This window comes from Magallana gigas, chromosome 1 (assembly GCF_963853765.1).
Source record: "Magallana gigas chromosome 1, xbMagGiga1.1, whole genome shotgun sequence".
NCBI lineage: Eukaryota > Metazoa > Mollusca > Bivalvia > Ostreida > Ostreidae > Magallana > Magallana gigas.
In genome coordinates, this window is record NC_088853.1 from 9105762 (window position 1) to 9117439 (window position 11678).

At 33.3% G+C, this 11678-nt stretch overlaps 1 long non-coding RNA gene across 1 annotated transcript; it reads right to left on the reverse strand.

Moving 5' to 3' along the window:
• Window positions 1-1482: 1482 nt before the first annotated feature.
• LOC136274834 (uncharacterized) lies at window positions 1483-6654 on the reverse strand. Its single transcript, XR_010713256.1, has 3 exons — window positions 6274-6654; window positions 5046-5096; window positions 1483-3357 (listed from the first exon to the last, which is right to left on the reverse strand). It is a non-coding gene; the product is annotated as an uncharacterized lncRNA (long non-coding RNA).
• Window positions 6655-11678: the final 5024 nt, after the last annotated feature.

Here is an 11678-nt window from a genome sequence, read left to right on the forward strand (position 1 = left end):
TGTCATCTAAGCTAATTTAGAGAACCTTTGACATTAACGCCGACAAACAATTATTTTTGTCCTAAAAGAACTAACCCGTTACAAAAAAATCGTTAAAACGAGTTAGAATATACAAGATATTTAAATTATCGTTCTGTATATATATATATATATATATATATATATATATATATATATATATATATATATATATATATATATATATATATATATATATATATATATTTTTTTTTTTTTTGTTTTTTGCATAGGATCTAAAGAAGATGCTAATAATGTGATAAGTTTTTAGAGGCAAACGGACGTCAGACAAATGTGATCAGAAAAGCTCACTCGAGCTTTAAGCTAAGGTGACCTCAAAACCGAACATCAAAAGCCTTCGAAATGAGCTTAGAGTTTTTTATTTGCAGCATGAATTGTCTATTCGCCTAGGAAATTTTATTTTTTAGAGGAGCTGTATAAGATAATACGTTTATTTATTTACAAAGACTCGAATATCGACTATATTATGTAAAAGAAGGTGTGTCTTATTAAAGAAGACACTCATAACATTGGGTAGGAGAAGCATCTGTGTAGATTTTTGTAATCTACTAATGCATTTATAGCATATACACTTGGGGTTGACATCATACACTATGTATTTGTATTGGTGTGGAAATTTCCTCCTGATGCTTTTATTTTCGTTAATTTAAGTTGAAGATTAACACTTTAACGTTTCTAATCTTATCAGTATATCTGGTACACTATTCAGGTCATTTTCCAGAACTTCTTTAGTACCAAAGGAATTTACAAAACTTAATATTGGTCACTTGCATTACTTCAAATTTTGAAATGGATAAGAAAAAAAATTATATGAGCTATAAAATCAAAACAGAACCCTTTAAATTTTTTTATAATAACGCAAACATTACACATGCATCTAAATGTTTTATATCATATAACCGACACAAATCAAAGAACAGACAATATGATTAAAATTTTATTAATCCGAAAAAAAATTGTAAGGATGGCTTCAAATAAGATCTTACCGTAATAGGTAAAAAGAGTATCACCCGTAATACACAGGCGTTTCTTTAATTTTGAAGTGCGTAAAAAAAAGAATGACTCATTAGAACCCAACGAATTTCTAAACAGGTGCCCTTTACATACTTTCGTAGCTGTGCATGACGAATGTTTAATCTTTATAGCACTACTTTGTAAATAACGAAGCGCTATGCTGATGTTGGAATTTTAATGTTTACAGCATTGAATACCCTGATCAATTGCTAGCTGAACACATGAGACATGAAGTTTTGAAGCAAAATAACGTATGCAAAATAAGGTGCTGGAAATGCTGCCGAAAGCTCTTTGATGATATTAAAAACCATTTATTTCAAATTTAAAAAAAAATGACATTGGGTTTAAATATTCTATGGTAAAAAAAAGTTTTAAGTACAATAATTGTGTTGCCTACAATAGAAAAAAAATATGAGTAAAATATAGTTGTACTCATGCCAATAATCATGCTTTTAAAAAGTGAAAAAAAATTAAAACTCTATCATTCCTTAAGAAAGTTCAGTTGTCGATTTTGTTACTGGTAGAGTTTGAACAGCTTGCATTTTATGCAAAGATGCATAATTGAAGTTTTGTAAATACCCTAATTACTAAAGACATTCTAGAAAACGATCACAATAGTGTACACTAGATATAAGGATTTGGCATAAATGTCATTGTGTTAAACATTATTGACACTCTAAAGGGGCACACATTGTACATATACCATACACTGTAAACACTGTGCAGGATAATTATGCCAGTGGCAAGGTGGTATTTTTGCATCCGCTGAAGGTGCAGTTTTGGAAAAATCCATATATACAAAATGAAAGATTATTGTCAAGAGAATAAATGACCGCTCTTTGTTTTTATTGTGTTTTACCTACATGATGAGATATTAACTTTTAGAAATTAATATTCTAAAGGTAAATGACAATTCCCAAATGAGAAATGATTCTCCTACAAGAAATAATCATAATCCTGTAGGATTTTCTAATAACTCTATATGAATTGTATTTCCTATAGGAGAATGGTATTTTCTATAAGAATTTGATTAAGACTGGTAGTTTTTTTAATAGGAAATTCTAATTTCCTATAGGATTTTATTACATCCTATCGGAAATGATTTTTCTATAGGAATATTCTATTTTTTATGGGAAAAAATATTACTAGCTTTTTGAAATACCGGCAATACGAGTTGATGCAGAAGCGTGACAATTAATCATTGCACTTGTACAACGATATATAAGAACATTAAGACAAAGGAAATTCCGTTGCCTAAATATGAAATAATCATTTGGTAAGCTTGAGATAAACATTATGCATTTGCCTATGATATAATTGTTATTCAATAGATTTAGTAAATTGTACAGCTCTCATAAAGTATTGACCGATTGTTAACGCTAACATTGAGTGCAATGACTTTAATGGCGTCTGAATCCCATTCTCCAACAAAAACTCTGTCGTTTTCGTCAATGCATACAGCAAGGGGCATTTTTATTCCATCATAGATCACTTGATGCAGAAAACCACCGTCTTTGTCAATAACGTGTAATTTGTCGTTTTTCATATCAGCAACGATAATGTTTTACTTTGAGTCGCAGCATATGCCATATGGATCAAAGTTGCTTTCTCTGAAGTTCCCTTTGTAACGGAATCTCAACATCCCGCCGGCGTCCGTGACAACCACAGCTTTGACGTCAGAGACACATATGTCTCCATTGCCATTCTCTGCTATATAAGTTGGACAAATGTACAAAGGTTGATTTTTATCCATGGAAATCTGGAGTTTTCCTTCTATCGAAATCACTTTTCCTAAACTCCGTTCTCCAAATTCATTGATCCATAAACAAAGCAAGATGCCACCAGATTTAGTTGCTGTTATTCCGTGTGCTGTAAATCTAAATGTTGGTCCACATCCACGGTGTTAAAAAAACTTCATCTTCTCCCCACAGTGTACTAGGACTGCTTAGTACCCATTGTTTTCTGTCTTCAGAAAATCCACTGGTTTTTGGCGAAGTTGAATTAATGTTGCGTTGTTAAAGTTGCAGATTGTCTTTAAATGGAATGATACGTTCCATATATGAAATTAAAATGATCATTGTTTTGTTCCTGCAGTGCTATGTAAGATCCAGAAGAAGATTTAAAAATAAAAGAATCTGATTTATTTGGATTATTAAAAATATCAGAAGAATTGTTTGATGCAGAAATGCACAGGTTTCCATTTCTACCACAATAAATATCAAATACATATAATCGTTAACCGAGAGATATGGTCTTCTCTTTTCTATACACCAATGAGGATAGTGCTTGCGCTTGTATTATTGCCTGTAAAAGTATGCAAGACAACGTGTTAATCACATGTTACGTGTACCATTCAAAAATAATATTAATTTTTTTTTCGGATGTTATATGTCCAATTCATTCATTCATCATCATCATTATCAATGAAATTATATGGGGATGGTGCATTGTTTTTATTCAATAACCTCATTGCAATTTTGCATTTTTGAATTTCATATATTTTAGAATTATCAAATATGTAAGAATGGATTTCGTTATTTTATGGAATAAAACAAAATGATTTATTGTTATAAAATTGTTATATCATTTGTACCAATTTGTAATTTTCAGGTGTGCAAATACTAGTTTATTTTTTTTTTTTCATGTCACAATGCCACGCCGCTATTCATGATTGTTGGTTGTTACTCAAACGCAGAGATTTTGACGATACCCAGTATATTATATCATCTGGATTTTTTAAAGAGTCCTGTCCAGCCTTTACTGTTTTGATATGAATAATTATTATAGTATAGGCTCGCACGATCCATTGTATTTATAAACCAAAAGCAAATATATCTGACCGGCGTAAACCCCGCTATTCTTGGAGCTTATGGTGGTACTGGACACCACGAAGTTATAACGTACATTTATTTCCGATCGAAATAATCAATAAAGCCAAGAATAATTTTATAAACTATTTTTTTCCCCGAAATAGTTACCTAAAAGCGTAGCGCATTGACTTCGAATCCCGCTGGGGCTATAATAATTTTTACTTTTCCAAAAAAGTATTGATAATAATATAGGTGTGTCCACATTAATTTTGACAGGTTGCCCAAACCAGTTTGAGAACCAATGAATAATGAGTCAATTAACTACAAAAAATAAATTGTTAACAGTAATAATTTGTCAACGTTATTTAATTCGGTTTGATTTATAGATGTTTTAATCTTGTGCACCGTACAAAAAGACACCTGTGATTAGTTATATGCCACACAGTTTTTAATGTTCGTATAGATAACGTTTAGAAGTTTTAACATATAGAATTGAGTTGAGTTAAGAATTTGAGATCCCTTAGTATGTCTTCATCTTAAGTCAAAATGTGTACATCGAACTGTGCGTGTATGAAAAGTTTTATAAATACATTTAAATTTGAAATATAAAAAATAGCTTTCCCTCTCGTGATGCTACCTATACAACTCAGTCTATGATGAATAAGCATTCGGTGTATGTACTTTTCTACTTTTGTCTTATATATTCCATGATCCTAGTCTTAGATTTGGGTAAAATGACACTTCTTATTTATAGCTTGCTAAATTAAGTTGGTTTACTGAGCATCGCTATTTTAAAATAAACATTGCAATTGGCCGGCCACACTATGGATTTGTAAAAAAAAAAATACCCCCTCCCCCCCCCCCCCCCCAAAAAAAAAAAAAAAACAACAACAAAAAAAACAAACAAACAAACAAACAAAAAGTAACCCTAAATACCGCCGCATCAAATACACAATGTTCAGCATTTTCACGTTTCATCGAAGTAATGTCTATGGCGGAAATGTTTGGTAGTACCGTCCTTCTGTTATCATTTCAATTATGGTTAGATTACATAACAATTTTTACGGATAGTACTGCCAACAATAACTACCAAAATGTACATATAATGTGTAGTCATAATAATATTCACCCACTCTTTTGCAGAAATAAAACCAATATCACTCAAACACAATATGAACTAACCATGTCCTGAATGATCAGCTTGGATTGAATGATCACTCCACAATTCGTTTTCTGTAATTTAAATAACAAAATAAACATTGTTGTTGCTGATTGATTAAAGTGTAAAACAGTACATGTAGCATTCGGTTGATATTACATAAATAGTGCCTGTTTGGGAGGGTAACAGTTGAAATTGACACCCCGAGAAAACCATTGTCAACCGACGCGAAGCGGAGGTTGACAATGGTTTTCGAGGGGTGTCAATTTCAACTGTTATCCTTCCAAACAGGCACTATTTATTTTGTTATACTGAATGTCTTAATTTTTAAGAAAATTTCACTTCTTTTATATAGGAATAACGTGAATTCTACAGCGAACCGTACGCGCATAATTTTCGCGCATGTAACATTTTTTAATGTTACCCGTTGCTTAGTGCGTTGCTAACGCTGAGGGTAATAGAAAGGATTATGAACTGCGTCTTAACCAATCAGATTTCAGTATTTAACATGAAAGTATAACAATAGAATTTGTCAAAGTCTCTTGCTAGTTGTTTTGATTAGTCAATAACATGTAAGCATCTTACATGAGGTAATGCACGAAGACGTAGCTGATGCTCTCTTTCCCTGGGATTTGTAGTATTTAAAACGAAAGATTAGTTCAAAGTACACTCTTATTGATTTTTGATATTTTATATCATATGAAGTGTATGGCTAAAGGTTAACTGTCAATACAGAAACGGGTAAAATGATTAATGATTATGGTAGAGTATGAACGTTAAGTTGTTCAACAGAGAAGAAAATTTTTTAATATCTTAATGCATGTTTTTAAAACTTAAACGTTGGTTTTTATTATAGAGATAGTATATCAGTGAAAAAATTCAAAACATCAATGTTTTATTACTATTGCAGTCATATATACATTCATTACTAAAAAATAAAACAGTGTTGTGTTTTGTGATGAAAATTCATTACTAAATTGATAGTTGTAAATAAATCGAATACGTTATTTTTCTGCATTTATAAAAATACATGCTAATCAATATCAAACTAATTCTGTTATCATTTGCCTTGTTAGATCGAAATTTCAAACAAATATTCAAGTTGAAGTGACTTTCATTAGATAGATTATATATTTGTCTTTACTTGGTAAATTTTGCATTCTACCTGTGTTATAAGTTTACTTTTAAGTTGCAATATACTTTAAAGTTAAACATGTATATTATTTTGTGAGAGTTTTAAACAAAACTTACTAGATTTTGCATTAAAAGAAGTTTTTGAAATGCTTTTTGTGATCGGCTTCGGCACACTGTTGTGTCCATATGAGGCATCCGGCAAATGCTTCCACGTGCGCACACATTCCGCTTGCATATGTAGTTCTTATAAAAATTTGAAGCTTTGGTTTAGTATTTATATAACATTTTTATTTCAATGCATTTACCTTAAGAGATGCAAAATACATTAAATACAGTTAGACCTGTTAATTCGAGAATGCACATTTTGTCTCACGTGTAAGAATTTCGATCGAAAGATTCATTCAGTAATGCAGTTGACCTCGATGAACTGACCTCGAACATAAGAAGATGCTCCATGAACTCACCTCGATCTATTGCAGTGGCGTCGGAAGCAAATTGAAAGTGGGGGGGGGGGGGGGGGGGCTAGACTAATCCTCATAAATATTAGTATACCTATAACTCCAACTTCTCAATATTTCTTACGACTATATGTATTCAAGGTCAATTTCAGAATTTCAGATCAATTATGTTTACTTCGAGAAAAAGTGTGTGTGTGTGTGGGGGGGGGGGGGGGGGGGGGCTGAAGCCCCTATAATGCTATGTGCCTAATGGTTAGGTCAAACTTTCCAAAAAAAGGAGGGAGGCTCAGCCCTCCTTCCGCCACCGCCTATGTATTGAGGTTGCATAATAGGAAGACGGCTTGATTTATAAACAAGGTTCCGTTACAATGCGGCCTCAATAGCAAGTTATGATGGCATTCAATGTTTTTCAGTCGCATTAAATTTTTTTAATACAACTCTTTCTTTGCATACGTGTTAATGGTCTTTGAAGAGCCCTATCTAGTATTCTGAAGAAGAAGAAGATATATTAACATTTTATAATTATACATTAAAAATATAAAACTAGACAAGGAGTTTACGGACGGCTTTCCCCAAATTTATTTCAAAAATAAATTTATTGACGGTTTATAATGACGAAATTATGTTGTACAGATTCAAAATATTCTATATTTTGTAAAAATACAGTACTTATTAAATTATTTTACTGATCATGTTGATTGCTTCTAGCTATCTATATATCATTATTGCCGATCATACCTTTAAAAAGAATACTTGTTTTAAATTGCATTTTTCGTAAATGCAACTAATATTGATATTAACTTTAAATCAACACACACTACACGCATGAAATGTAACATTGTATTTATACCTGTATATACTCTCGTCTTTGACATTTTTCTATTTATAATGTTGATAACATAGATGCAAACTTTTAAAGTAAGGTAACGACGTTAAGATTAAATGCACAAAACATATGGGATTCTTGAACTTCATCAAAGAAAAATTGAATTGAATTGAGAAATCCTAAGGACATCGAACAAAACAGAGAGTATCGACAAATGAAGGAATTTCTTTCAAGTGGTGGCGACAACATGTTTCACAAGCGGTATTCAGTTTATACGATAAATCTAAACGCATAATTAAGTGTGAAATAGTTGATAAAAAGTGCATAAAAATACTTGATCACATTGCCAGTACGGCCAGTTGATAGAAAACAACCTGTTTGATTAATATAAGTCTGCTTTATTTTATGTTAATACATTTATATTGTACATTTGATGCGGTTCTCATCAGATTTACACACTTAGTTGTACACTTCAGCTTTTAAAGAATATTGACTATACTACTCTGTCCCAAGTTTTTGCTTCCACCACTTTTTGCTTGATATTTCAATAATAGTAAATAAATTTGATCTCAAACTACGTTCATTCACTAATATGAAAAATGTCCAGATTATATGTGTTGAAACGCCCCCCTCTACCGCTTCGGGTTTCAATACACATCCAAAAATTGAAAGTCTACGGAGATTTTGCATTGTATCAGCCATACATGAGCCCGGATGATAACGTTAAAAAATTGCACGATGTATCCCGAGTACTTCCGAATGGAGAAAAGGTGTAAACATTTCCCATTATAAATTTCCGAAAGAAATTTGTTTTCGTTCCTGTGAAATTATGAGTGAAAAGGGATAATTGTTCAATGAAGATATCTTGGATATATTCCCTTTCATCGATTTCAATTGTATTTCTTTCACAGGAATGTGTATTTTTATTAAAAATCATCAAAAATTGATGGAAGCAATAACTTTAAAAGTTCTTGATCAAATAAGTGGCTGTGTCTGACATATTTACCCTGCAATGACTTTGATGGTATCTGTATGCCATTCCCCCACGTAGAGATTGTCGTTTTCGTCAATACATATAGCACGGGGCATTTTAATTCCATCATAAGTCACGTGATGGAGAAATGCGCCATCTTTATCAATCACGTGAATTTTGTCGTTTTTCATATCAGCAACAATAATGTTGCACGATGAATTGCAACATATACCGTATGGATCAAAGTCACGGGAATTTCCGTGGTAACGGAATCTCAGCATACCGCCGGCGTCCGTGACAACCACGGTTCTGACGTCAGAGACACATATGTCTCCATTGGCGTTCTCTACAATGTAGGTGGGACAAATATACAGGGGTTGGTTCTTGTCTGACTCAATTTCCATAACTATATCATTCCTGTTGCCAGCATTAATGTACTGTATTTTAACAATTTTCCCAGCGCTCTTTTCTTTGAACTTTCGGTTCCACTGACAGACGAGGATGTAGCCTGATTCGCAAACCGCAATGCCATGGGTTTGAAAGAAGTTTACATCTGCTTTATTTTGAAGTAGGTTTGGACGATTTATACTTAGATAACTGTCAGTACAGGAACAGGCATTTACAATATTATCATTTATATAATAAAATGTCGAATGCCCATAGTTTATATAAGATCCAGTCGGTAGGACAAATCTAACAGGGTGTTTTTTTGTAATTTCAGTAGATCCGTATATCTCAGCACATACAGACAAGCAGACTGTGTCTCTATCGCTGTACGCAATATCAATTATGTAGAAGTGCTGATTCAAGGAAATTGTTCTCAGAATCCTATAATTCACCGATGACAAGGCTTGAGCTTGATTCATTGCCTGCTAAAACAAATACATGTTAACATTATATTACCTACCACATTGACCGTTGACACCAGGTTTTTATTTGCAACCAGAAAAATAATTATTTGCCGCATATTTACTACATTATTTTACAGTACTATATCTAGATTTATCAGTGGCGACTAGTTATTTTCAACCAAATACTGATAACTTTGGGTATTAAGTGCAAAAAAAAATAACAAAGACTTGCTCCCGAAATTATGAGCGTCGAGAGGAGCTTTTATCATACTGTGAAGTTATCTATCTATCTATCTATCTATCTATCTATCTATCTATCTATCTATCTATCTATCTATCTATCAAATTGTGTTTTTATTCTATATTTACATGTTTATATCGATCACATTCATTATACGCTTAACATTCAAATTTACGAATTTAAAAGGTTGGGTGTCAGATTTACCTGAAATTCTTAAACTTAATAATTTTGGTATTAAGGTTCTCTGATCCCCAGCCTCAAGTTATTGCAATTTCGCCCACGATAGATATAATGGAATAGATACATGTATACAAGTTCAGATCAAATTATTTAAAAAATTGGTTGCACCGGTGCATCGGCGGGTTGAACCCCTTTCACAGTGTGTAGAAGTTCTACTAGAAGCCACCCAGCTACTGAGCTAAGCAATTTGTTGACTCCTTGCATGTAAAATTAGCACTACACAACTTATAAAACCTGTTTTTATAAAAGTAAAGAGCTGCAAATTTTCAAAATTTTGAAGATTGGGATCGCCTATGAGTTTTTTTTTTCTCTATCAGCTTAGCTTACAAACACTGTAAATGAACATACCTAATTAGATCTTGTGACAACAATTTGTATGCACGATATTTTAAGCATTCCTTCAACTATCCTTTAGAACGTCTTTTATCAATGGGATCAACACAGGTTAATTAAATACATGTTAAAAAAAAAATTCAAATAGATGCTTACCTGTCAAACTACTTCAATGTTGTCCCTTGTTTTTATTTTCAGACACTGTGATGGTTTTTCCTTTTTCAATTTCTGAGAACAACAAAACGAAAGTACGCATTATCAGTTGGCCTCGTCTTTGTGCACTTTAAATGCTCAGGCTCCGATTTCACAAAAAAAACTTAAATTTTTACATAAGTTTAATCTCAAATCCCTTCGGGCGTTATTGGATTTGATCACACCCCGACCGAAATTATCACCTCATAATACTAAAAGAATGATTCCTTATTCCTTATAAAATCACTTACTTACGCCCGCATCTGACATATCAAAAATGCAACATTACCATGAAACATGCGACTTATTTATGTTGACATGCGACATATTTATGTAAAAATACGGGATAATTATGTTTACATGCAAGTTTTTTTTATAACAACATGCGAGATAACTTGCATGTATATACATAATTGACTCGCACGTTGACATAAATAAGTCGCATATCTATGGTGTTCCGATGGGGCCACTTCGACCTTCGCACTTTCGCCTTTAGGTCGAAGATGCGAGAGTGCGAAGTTGCGAAGGCGAAAGTGCGAGAGTGCGACGGCGAAGGAGCGAAATTGCGAAGATGCGACGGCGAAGCGCGAAGGTGCGACGGCGAAAGTGCGAAGGTGCGACGGCGAAGGAGCGATACTACTATCGCTCCTTCGCCGTCGCACCTTCGCACTCTCGCCTTCGCACCTTCGCACTTTCGCCTTCGCCTTTTTGATAGCATTCAGAAAGTCTCGGTCGATTACATAGAATTTGATGCAGGCACCGTACTCGCCAAGGTTTTCCGATTAATCCATGATATCATTGGTACGCATGCGCTAGGCCATTGTGCTTACTATGAATGTTTATAAATATTTTAATGTGTATATGTGACATATATATATATATATATATATATATATATATGTTTACCAGTGCTGGCTATGCCTAATCATTATATACATATACTCAATAAAAAATGTAATGTCCGCGCCATAATGCATACATATGCACTTCCAGACTCCTGTCACTTACCAGCTGTCTGTTTACCGTGGATCAAACACAGTAACATTCTAATTTCATTATGCGACACTGCTTGCTGATGTATGGATCTAAAGGGGGAGAGGGGTCCCCCCCCCCCCCCGGAGAATTCAATATAAATAACTTCACACATGCAGTAAAGGGGGAGAGGGTCCGGATTTCATTCCCCCGGAAAATTTAATTTTATTAATTATATATAATAAAATCTCCAAAATATGTCTCGGAACATAAATATCCACCCCCCCCCCCCCCTAGAAAAAGTTATGGATCTGCGCAGGCTGTTGAAAATAAATTCTAAAAAGTTAATCGTCTGCCTTAGATGTCCTTTTATACAGCTAAAATTGTCTTTAAACGATAGAGAGCTCCACAAATATAAAAAGGCGAAGGCGAAAGT